This window comes from Cygnus olor, chromosome Z (assembly GCF_009769625.2).
Source record: "Cygnus olor isolate bCygOlo1 chromosome Z, bCygOlo1.pri.v2, whole genome shotgun sequence".
NCBI classification, from domain to species: Eukaryota; Metazoa; Chordata; class Aves; order Anseriformes; family Anatidae; genus Cygnus; species Cygnus olor.
This window is the reverse complement of record NC_049198.1, coordinates 67,394,151-67,406,480: the sequence shown is the minus strand read 5'-3', so window position 1 is coordinate 67,406,480 and position 12,330 is coordinate 67,394,151.

Sequence of the window (12,330 nt, the reverse complement as noted above, 5' to 3'; positions counted from 1 at the left end):
TAAGGAACATGTGGGATATTCAAAGTATTGTCAAACATAAAAATTTTGTACATATATCTTTGTTTGTGTGTTTTCTATATGGATGCATTCAGTCAAACTAAATATGGAATATTCAAGAGACAAAGCTTTGATGGAGACATTTCTACTCCTGGGACAGAAAGCTATCATTAGGAACTACTATAATTATGCCTTGCAAAATCTTGACCTTGAATTTCTCAGCCAGTTCTATTTTATATGTTCGTTTTAAAAATCCTTCTTTATTTATTCTATCCTTTACAATGAATAGCTAAGAAAAAACGATTTGGGGTACCTCTATCAGAAGTGTTTTTTAGAAGAAGAGTTGTGGTTATTGTAGAAATATAATACACTGGTTTGTTTTGACTTTAAAAGCATGATACTGAAGTAGATTAGCCAGACCCACTGGGAAAAGGATGATGTGGAAGGCTGGATCTTTTCTGACAACCTGTGGAAGATTTTTACTATAAAAATGCAATGAATAAATAATGAAAAACGTGACAGTCTATTGCTCTGGTTTATTGTATCATATTATTCATGCAGGTAGCGGAGAAGCACCCTGTGGTATAAGCCTATATCCATCTGGGAGGATACATCTCTTAATCCAGAGTTCCTGACCTTACTCTCAAAAGCAGATAAAAGCAGATGAATAATAGCACTGTGCATGATTTATTTTTTAACTCATCCATAACAGTCTTGATTGGCATGGGGGGAAGGGAAAAATGGCTTAGAAAATTAGATATAGAAGTTTCAGATGGCAGAGCTGGTGCAGCAGTGTATAGGTGCATATGGCCATCATCAAGTGCCTTCTGGGGAAGCGAGACAAGAGCTATGTTAGCCAATTAATTCTCACAGAAATGAAGATTGAGTTGTTTGCCGTTGCTTGATTGAGATTTATTTTCATCCAATTTCTCTGATCCTTTGTTGCTGCTTTTTTTATTGGTAAGTTTCCATGCAAACAGAAACCATGATGAGGTTCACCCCACTGGCCAGGAGTCTTCTGTCAGAGAGTTTGGTATTGTTTTCTTCCTGACAGAACATGTAATTTCTCTTGCCACATACTTCATCCAAATCTTCTGTTCAAAATTATTGGTTGTCCACAACTCATTACTTCATCAGTAAGTTTATTTATCTTTCTCATACCTGAAGCTCTGTACTGTTCTCTCAGGTCAAGACCAATGAAAGCAGTTATTCTGGCCTTTAGTATATTTTATGCATGTTTCCTCTTCAAGTCCTTTAAGAATTTGTTAATTTATACCTGAGAAGCGATAATGACCAAAGAGGAAAGGGAATTACTCAAACTGGGCCCCTCACATAGCAAAGGGTAAGCTTCACTGCAATCATTTTATAGGCAGATTGTACCTGGCACCCTCCGAGCTTTTTACTAATATTAACTAGTACTGATCCTCTGAGATTTCTAGTCATGTATGAATATCCTTGTATCATAGAAAGTCACTTCAGTCGACCTGTTCAGTTGTCACCCTATTCAGCTGCCCTACAACAGAGTAGTGGATTACTCTGTTCTGTGTACCTTACTTATCTAACAAGGAAAGATGGAAAATAAGATTAACTAGGGTATACCTGAGTAAGATCTAATGTAACAGGGAAGTCAGGATGCTTCATAAAGATCCTCATCTCTACTGATTGCTCCCCTTATTTCCTAGCTTCGTTGTACTGTACTCAGTACCCTCTAGCTGGATCACGTAGAAATCTTCCTTCGCAGATATGAAACTTTTTGGATAACATAGCATTCCTTTTCAGTCATCTTAAGTTATAACTACATCTTTCACCTACAAATATTTCACAATAAACCCTCATGCAGATAACAACTTCCTTTTGTATCTGCAAAGCAAACTTATTGTTTCCACAAAGTTTTAAACTTCTCCTGTTTTTCTTCATTTTCTTCAATAGTCAGTATTAAAAGAATAAAGTGGTTTTTCTTGGTCACCACGGTAAGAGAGAGAGAGAGAGAGAGAGAGAGAGAGATGGTATAAAATGTTAGAAAATATTAATGTTTACATATAAATATGATATTTATATTTTTATTTTTATCAGTAAGGTTTCCAGGCAGTTTTTGTTGTGCTAAAAGAACTAAAGCACCATGAGAATTAAAATTTGTTAGCAGACATCAAATCACCTCAAATCTGTTCATTTAGAAAAAAAGAGAGCACCGTTAAATCAAGTATATTTGATGAAGTCTGAGCTAGGGTATAGCTGCCTAGCTTGAGCTAGCGTGTGATCTCATTGCACATAATACATCAACAAACTGGTTTACTAACACATGTTCAAAAACCTCATCAGCAAAGTAACAAAGAACAACTGTCCCACATATTCTGTAAATGTGATGAAATTTGTTACACTGCAGAACTACCTTAAGAATTGACCCATTTTTGAAGCATCCTTCCTCTTTTGTACTCAGCAGAGTTTCATCTGAGCACACAGTCTTGTTTATATTTTGTTTTGAATGTTTCAATGTAAGTAAGGAGTCTTAAATAAGTTAGTTTTTTGTTCGTTTTTCTTCCTTTCAGCCACAATGATCTTCAGTCTTATAAGCAGAAAACAGAATAAATATGAATAACATTGAACACCTGAAATGGGAAAGGGAGGAAACTAATGCCATATGGCCTATTCTGTGACAGAATAGAAGCAACATTTCATTTGAAACAATTTTTATGGGTATGAATTCAGCTTTCAGAACAATTTTTGCACAACTAGAATTGTTTATTTTCTTTATTTGCTTTTGTGGCTTACAAAGTTTTAAACAATATATATATATATAATATATTTGAGAATTATTTTATTTTTCTGTAGTTGCCTTTTTTATATAAGTAATTTTTCACATCTGTGTTGTTCTCTGCAGAAAAGGCTCTCATACCTGTAATCACTCCTGTTCTTCTTATTCCACATGGCTTTGGGGTAAAATATCAATATTCACAGTAGAAGTCTGTTCTCTGAATGTACAGGGTGTTCCACAGTATTAGCAAATTCTGTGTTCCTCTTCAAAAAATTAATCATTTTCAGAGGATTTTCATGAGAGAAGTTCCTTAAAAATGTTGAGGTAGTCATCCTAAAGTTAAATTGCAAGGTATCTGTTTCATTTTTGACAAATATTACCAACAAAACATTGCCAATATAGATTTCTGCTCACTTCCATAGTGTGCAGCACAGCCATCTCCTCCCCTGCTAGGATGGTAAACAGCAGAGCAAAAGCAGACTTTTAGAAAAGGTAAATCACAGTCAGGAGAAGATGGATTACCATTCTGTATATGTATGATAAGAAAAAATAATGAAATTATGGTGTCTTAGGTTGTGTCAGTATGAAAATATTTTGAGAGGTCTTGCCCAGGTTGTGTCAGCATGAGAATATTTTGAGAGGTCTCTCCCTACAGTAGAACATTTTAAGTTTTCTAAACTTAAGTTCTATAACTTCCTAACACAAAATATATTATGGTCATATGAGATAGTCCTTTGAACCTAGCTATGTTTAGATGTTGCCTCAAGAATCACAGTAACGTTAATTGTAGGCAAGCAGAGGGAGATCAGATGCAATAATATGTATAAACAGTGCCTCAGATGTTGAGTCATGGGTGCTGAGCAAAATATGGAGGTAAACCGGCTGAATGAAAAATATGGCTGAAAAATCTGAGAATAAAAGCTTATTGCAGGATCAAGATGGTACAACCACACAGACATGGAAAAGAAATCTTAGGATAGGCAGCAATATTGATTCAGTGGGAGGACACCACAATTAGAAATATATACTCTATTTGTTATCCCCATGGGGAACAAAAAAGGCAAAACACTTACAATAAATCAGAAGTTGTGAAAAACAGAACACTGATGTTAGAAAGATGAAAACATTAAGGAAAAGATAGTAGCTGACTCTTGAGGTTAAGTAACAAACATTTTTTCAACAGGAAGAGTCTTCACTAACACAGATATTGTGGGGATGTAGAATAGAAATTTCTGACATACACACGGTAGGAAATAGAATGAGCTAGTCATATTACATGGACATTCTACAGAATTAAAAGAAAAAAATAAAGAAAAAAAAAAAAAAGGAAGGAAGGAAGGAAGGAAGGAAGGAAGAGGGCCAGAAACATAAGAATATTCAGGGAAAAGGGAAAAAAAAAAAAAACAGATTGGCCCAGCTAAACTGATTATGTTAATCTGGGGTCAGTGTTTAAAAACAGATGAGGGTTTCATGAGGGCCTCTGAAAGTTTCTGCAAGATTGCAATGAAACTCAACAACAGACTTCTAGTGCAGGATTGATCTGCCAGGTATATTCATAAAGGGAAATATTAAGAAGAAATGATTAATTTAAATAGTTTTGAAACTGTAGCAGAATCTTTCAGCTCATGCGGATATTTTCTGCCTGACAGTGAGTCTTGATTTATGAGTTCAGTTTGGGTGCCATGAGTAAAGCACATGAGATTTTTTTGTTCAGAATGCTTGTATACCACTGATTATACTATGCATAATTAATTATGTAGCTGAAATAGAGCCAAATACAGTTTATAGCTCTGGGGATAGTGAACATTTCACAATTTGAAATTCAGGTCCAGGCTCTCAAGTGTCTTTTTTAGATATAGAATACTACAAATTCAATAGATCTTCACAATTTGCACCAGGCAGCTGACTCCTTATTTTTAAAAGGCAGATTTTATTTGCCTGATATTCTGTCCTATCATAGATCATATGAGAAAAGGGAGTGGTAAAAAGGATTAAAATATTTCCAGACTCTATTGGTGTTGTTTTGCACTCATCTTGCCATTGTGGGAGAGGCTGCTGAAGTGCAGAGCAGCAGTTAATTAGTGTTTCCTGCATTATTTAATTAAACCCACCTTTGTTCTCCATCTGTATTTTGGGCCCCAAGTTGTGCAGACCTTTCTGCAGAACCCTGAGGAACATTCATTAATCTTTGTGTCTGCCGAATACCAATTTGCTGAGTGAGAAAACTGCAATCATTTTATGTTGTAGAAAGAGTTTCCTACCTGATAAGCTGCATGTAGACAAAATAAAATCTGAGGCCTAGGACATTTTCATTACTCATTGACAGCATATGTAGTGAGGCTTTTAATTCACAAGAGATATCTTGTGAAAAATATCATAATTTTAGTTTGCAGGCCAGAATTCTTTGTGTGCTAAGTCCCAAATAAATATCTGTTTTGTAACACCCAGGCATGGGAAGCAGAAGAAGAAAAATAAAATAATTGCAATAAATTTAGCATTATCTACAAGACAGACAATCTTCCTTAGAAGAAATATGTACTAGCACACAAAAAGACAGAAAATGGTGTCCAAGGCATATGCAAACAAACAGAACTTCTCATAGAGTAGCCCATTTTTTTCTTCAAACAGAAAACTTCACCTTCATTCAAGGAACCCACAGGGAATCTGATCCAAGAAATCAAATGCCATCTGTTGTTTAGCAGATGTAAATATTGACACTGGTAGTATTTCACTTGTTTAAAAGGATAATATAGAAATCATTTAGCAGTCAAAAGAGTTGGTGTCAGAAGTGACCTGAAGGGGTTGAGTTCAAGAGTAAAATGCTTAATTCTTATACAAACTGGCTATAAAATCATTAGATTTCCTGGCAAAAATGTGCAAGACAAAGACTCTTTAATCACAAGTCTGCTTACTTAGTATTTATACATAACTGGAAAGGTACAGTGCCATCTTGATTAGAAGTTTCAGAGAAGATCTCTTAGCATCATTTGTGTTTTCTGAAAATACAGAGAAATTCTGGTCTGACTTACAGAAACTTCATCTGTACTGAGAGCAATGATGGCCTTTGAGAAGAACATCCTGGAGATGATATACTTAAAGTCATATTATTACATTATAATGCATAAAGCGGATCATTAATTTCTATTCAAACCCATTTCTTCTGATAGAGAATAGAGGTTTCAAACATGGCTGATGATATATTACAGGAGAGTAGTGCTTGCTTATAGAGCTATTTGGTGTTATACTTCACGACACTATTTATTGCCTTTTTTTTTTTTTTTTTTTTCTTTAACTGTATGCTTTGGTATGTATGTAGAATGCTGACCCTCAGTTTTGGTTGCACCAACAAAACAATGGCATAAGAAATTACACGTTGTTATGGACAGCAAAAAGGGGGTACAAGATGTACAACTTGGCCTTGATCAGTGGCTGCACTAACAACATAGCATTGTGGGAAATGACAGAAACAAGAAACAGTGTACAGTGTACAAGAAGGAGAAATTAGCATTAATTACTAATCAGGACAGAAATGCAGCGGAAAAGGAAGGGAAGGAAAGGGGAGGGGAGAGGAGGGAAGGGGAGGGGAATGGGAAGGGGAATGGGAAGTGGACAGGGAGAGGGAGAGGGAGAGGGAAGGGAAGGGAAGGGAGGGGAAGGGAAGGGAAGGGAAGGGAAGGGAAGGGAAGGGAAGGGAAGGGAAGGGAAGGGAAGGGAAGGGAAGGGAAGGGAAGGGAAGGGAAGGGAAGGGAAGGGAAGGGAAGGGAAGGGAAGGGAAGGGAAGGGAAGGGAAGGGAAGGGAAGGGAAGGGAAGGGAAGGGAAGGGAAGGAAAATACTACATACTCATACTATAGACTGCCTTAAAGAAAAAGCATACAAAGAAAACAAACAAACAAACAAAAAATGGAACGGTGTAATTTAAGTGTGTGTGGTGGTTGCCCCATTCCTTTGATCTTACTGTTTGACTTTCTTCTTTCTAGCCTGTGACTTGAGGGCATGCATACAGATCTCCTTCCTTTCTCTGTTAGATAAAGGCTTGCTGAGCTGACTAGGTTTAACACTCCAGTCAATGTTTGTAGAATGAAGAGTGTGAACTGCCTTAAGACATGGAGCTGCCACCTGCACCTCTGCTATGGGCTTCCTTGCTGTTTAAAGCAAGTAAGCAGTAAGTAGCAAGAAGTCCTCGATTTCCATCTTTCCTGTGACAGGAGTCACACATTCTTCCTAAATTTCTGTCTCCTTATTTCATGTTTCCCAAGGGAAGCAGCAGTCTTTCTACATGTTTTATCTGGACCTGAAATAGTAAGTGTCCAGTTGGATCTTCTCTAAAAAATTAGAAATAAAAAAATCATAGGTCTTCAAGGTCTGACCTCCAGTGGATTATGACATTAACCACAATACACTGTGGTTAAGTATCACAGAGCTTTCCTTAGTGAAATCTCAGTTTGTTGAGTTTATAGATAACCACTGGCATGTTGAAATGATGAAACAGCAAATGAATTTCAGAGTGCTTGTGGACATGTGTAAACATGTACATAATTTCTTTGAATAATTTACAAACTAGATTTTCTTCAAAATGGCATAAAACCTGGAATGTTCAAAACTGGATCATTAAGGCATCTCTGTCTTCCCTCAAAGAACATAGAAATTTGCACTGCTGTACCTTTAGTTCGTGTCTTATGACATAAGATGTATTCGCAGAGTTGAGAAAGCGCAGCCATGTTTTAATTTTGAATTTTTGGATAAAGATGATTTCATATGAATTTTCATGTATGTTTATTTGTTGGTGTTTCGATTTATTTATTTATTTATTTACTTATTTATTTATTTATTTGTTTTGGGTGGTGGTGGTGGTGGTGTGGGGTTTAACAGTAACATAGCTGTCTTCCAGCCTTGTCAGCCTAAACAGTTTCTGCTTCAAAAGATAGGAAGATGCAGTAAATGTTACTTCCATTGAATCACTAACAAGAGTTGGAGCACATACAATCACAGGAAATAATGTCCCAGTTTAATAGTGAAATAATGTTGTTTAGAAAATGAATGTGTGTCTATGAATGTGTGTCTTTGCAAAGTTCTGGTAACATAAAAACCTAAAAAGAAAGGGCATTTCTTGCTCTTTTTTTTTTATTTATTTTTCTATGCCATTAATAAAACAAGAAAGTGCTTTCATAATTAAAACAAACAAAAAAAAACAAAAAAAAAGGAGAGAGAGAGAGAGAAAGAGAGTGATTACAAGAAAATGAATTAACCATGAGTTGTTTATTCAAAAGTAGACATTAAGTTTTTTCTGCAAGGACTGATGAAAGTTATATCAGAGTTACAAGATGAGGAAAAAAAATCAATTTCCTTGTTATATAGTTAATTTTGGGTGAACATTATGTCACATTTTGGTATCATTAATGTGGCTGGTAAGTAAAATTATGGCAAAATTATCCTTCATTATGTTATCTCTAAATATCTCACTCTATAAACCTGTAATGTAAACATGAAATTAAAAGGTAAGGCTGCATTACAGTTTTCATAAGATATCCTCACTGTTTGATTCTGATGGATTGTTCCCTAATTAGGAAGTAGGAAACCTAATTGATTTTTCATTGGCTACCTAATTTAAATTAGAAATAATCATCAACTTCTGTTTGTCTTTCATTACAGCAATTATTTATTGGGTTCCTGCTCATGGAACAAGGGTTCTGTTGTTCACAGGCCACAATTTTTCCCTGCTATATCAGGTCACTTCATTCACTGCAACACAGAAATAGTTGTAGATTATCTATTTTGTCTCAAACCAGAAATAATCCTGGTTTAAAAATGTATCATACATGTTTCCCTTCTCCAGCTGCTCTCTCATCTTTACATTAAAAAATGGTAATTTTCCACTTAAACACACCAAGGAAAAAGAAAGTAAACTCTTTCCTCTGTTACTGTACTTTTTCCTCCGTCTCTAAACATAAGCCTTCTCAACTGGCAATGATAAGGAGCTTCAGCTTTTATGTAATTATCGTGCATTTAATTGGTGTCTTGTATCTAATCAATAGTTTTAACTCTCTGTATATTTTACAGTAGAGATCCTTTTCAATGGCCTTTAGGCACATTATACTTATAAACCTGCTGTGAAATTTTTGTTCTGAATTATCAAAAAATGTTTAAAAAATACATTTTTGATATTATAAGAATTAGGTATTCAATGACTAATATGAGTTTGAAGAAATTAACTCTTATTGAGAAGATTTGAGCAAAATAACTAGTCAATATTATTTCTTCCAAATTACCTAAGGAGGATTGGTCTATCCCAAATGGGTTAGACTTAATTTGGGTTTTGAAGATATTTGAGTAGCTGTGATGAGAAGTGGATAAGGAAGCTTGCTTTTTTCTACTTGTAACCAGAAAAGTAGGTTGTAGTGCTCTACACATGAACACAAGAGGTGACAACAGGTGATGAGCTGTTTTATTAAGGGGGGCGACCTTATTTTCCCTACCATATAGATCCAATGTATCCTTGTTTCTTAATTTAACTTCCATTTTAGAGAACTGTTGTAAAAATTCTATTTAATTATTTTTTTATGCAAGTGGCTAATTATCTCTAGGTAATTACCTTTGTGCTTCTAAGAATATATTTGGATCAGTAAGTGCCTGAGTTAATTATTTATTTTTATTTTTATTTTTATTTTTTTAACATACAAAACAGAGGCACAGATAACAGAGTGCAGTATTTTGTTCACCAGTTTCTGGGTTTCGCATCAGAATCTTTTAAGTGTCCTGGGAATGTGTGAGGAGACAGCTGAGGAGTTATGGCTCAGGGTTAAGAGGCAGACTGGCAGGAGTAAAGTTACTAGTGTAGCATATCTATGGACCTCCTAGTCAGGAAGAAGATGAAGTTTTCTTCAAATAACTGAAAGAAGCTTCCTCTTCTAAGGCCCTAGTCCTCATTGGAGTAGTTCTAATCCCTTGTATCTGCTGAATGGATAATACAACACAGAATAAGCAATCAAGGAAGTTTCTGGAAGTGCATTGATGACAACTTTGTAACACAGGTGATTGAAGAACCAACAAAGGGAGATTCTGTGCAAGATGTGATTCTTATGAACAAGGAATGACTGGTTGGTGAAAGCTGATGGCAGTCTTAGCTGCAGTAATCATGGTAGAGTGGAGTTCAAAATCTTGAGAGGAGGAAACAAGGCAAAAAGCAGAATAATAAATCTAGACTTCAGGGGAGCAGACTTTGGCCTCTTCTTGGTTCTGATTAGAAGAATCCCATGGGAGACATCCCTAGAGAAGAAATGATTCAACTTTCAAGGATCATCTCCTCCTAGCTCAAGAATAGTGCATCTCCACATGTAGCTTATCAAACAATGGTGGCAGGGTGCCTGTGTGGATGAACAAGAAAGCTCATAAAGCTCAGAAACACAGAAAGGAAGTGGACAAGAAGCAGGGTAAGATGATCCAGGAGAAGTATAGACATTGCTGGAGGATGAAGGGAGTGTGATACGAAAGAAGAACTTCACCTGGAGTTGGACTGGATAAGGAATATAAAACACAACAGAAAAGCCTTCTGTTGGTAGAGGATCCATGCACCATTACGTGCTGTGGGCTGACTGAAAAGGAGCAATGCAGAAAAAGACCTGAAAGTCCTTGTGAACAGGAAGGTAGGAAGGTAAACATGAGCAAGCAATGTGTCGTTGCAACAAATACAGTCAAGAACGTAAGGGCTGCATTAGGAGGGGTGTTTCCAGCAGGTTAATGAAGGTGATCTACTCAGCCCTGGCCACATTTGGATAGCTGGGTCCAGTTCTGGGCTCGCCATCAAAAAAGACATGTACATACCAGAGAGAGTCCAGTGAAAGGCAGCAAAGATGATGAGGGAACTAGAGCACTTCTGATATCAGGAGAATGGACTGGAGAAGAGAAGGCTCAGGAGGACATTATTCATGCGTACAAATACCTGAAGGGAGGACATACAGATGATGGAGACAGGCTATTCTCAGGGATTAAGGATCAGAGGCAATGGGCAAAAAATGTAATACAAGAAATTCTATTTAAACTTTAAAACTTCTTTACTCCGAGGCTGGCTGAATAATGGCACAAGTTGCCCAGAGAGGTTGTGGAGTCTCCTCCCTCCATGGAGATATTTAGAACCTGACTGGACACATCTTCTGTAGGGAACCCTGATCTGACCTGTGGGTTGGATAGATGATCTCCTTAATGCCTGTCATCTTCGGTCATTCCACAGTTCTGTGAAGTTGATATATCTTAACTCCATGACAAGCAAAAAGTTTCTAAAAGATAGGATATGTTGCTGAGATAGTTATGGGCATTTTAATTTCATTACTACAAGAGCATCTTTGCCTTAGATTAATCTTTTTGTCCACACAGAAGTGTACCTATACACACTTGGTTGTTTGTGATTCCATTTGTGTTTACTTGAAATAAAGGAAAGCAGTTTCAATTATTCACATGATTATGTTTTATATTATTATTATTATACATTATAGCAAGGTACAGCCCAAAATGTAACTCAGGAGTAGCCTATAATCTGGACAAATGCAACTTAGATTTTTGCACAGCTAATTTTAAATGTGCATGCAGATCAGCTAGAGCAAGCCCTGTACAGTGCTCATGGACATTGGAGATGCTGTCAAGGGAATACAGGAGCTGATAATATTGGAGGGGTGGGAGGGAAGAGGGTAGAATCTCTTGTAAAACTATTTCAGCTCCAATGAATTCAGTGAAACAGATTTACTTCTGGAAGAATTTGGTCCCAAATATTGAGGTAATAAGGAATTCTAAAATTGTATCCACTGCTAGGCATGTGCAAAATGGTATTCATGGTATTCTTCCTTTCTTCCTTTTTTTTTTTTTTTTTTTTTAAATTCAGCTTTGCCAGAGCTAGTGTAATTTTTGGCACTCTTAAGATAGATGTTTTAAAAAGAATTCTTAGTGTCTGCTTAAGACAGGCACAAATTCTGACCTGAATTCTACTATAAAGAGAACTTAAATGCCAACACCAAAAAACAATATGAGTGCACCCCCTTGTAGTCAACAAAATAAAAAGACTAAAGGTAAAAGACAAGAATATGAGATACAATACATTTTGCCAGACTCCAGTAGTGATATATTACGAACATAAGCTTTTTCAAGCTTTTCTAATAAAATGTAAATTGATTAGAATTTTCTGATCTATCAAATATCATGAATTCATTTTTTCAGCTTATTAAAAGGGTGTTAGAGCTGGCTCCTTTTTAAAACACAGAAATTAACTGAGAATTTTGGATTTGTCGATTCTGGAACTGACTATTACGCTGCATGAACTAATGATTAGTGACTAGTGCTAGAGTTAATATGATTTTTGATAAAGTTTTTGCAACATATTATCATATTACTATGAGTAACAATTAGTTTTTACAAAACAGTATTGTGGGGAAAATTCTCTACACATATAAATCAACATTGCCTCACTGGAGTGAGCTTTTAAAAAAGAGCTGAATACCTTATTCTCTTCTAATGAATTGTGTGTAGATATTTTTACAAAAATCTACCATGGTAGAAAAGATTTTTGTCTAGTTAACAAATTGTAGAATGAAAATAT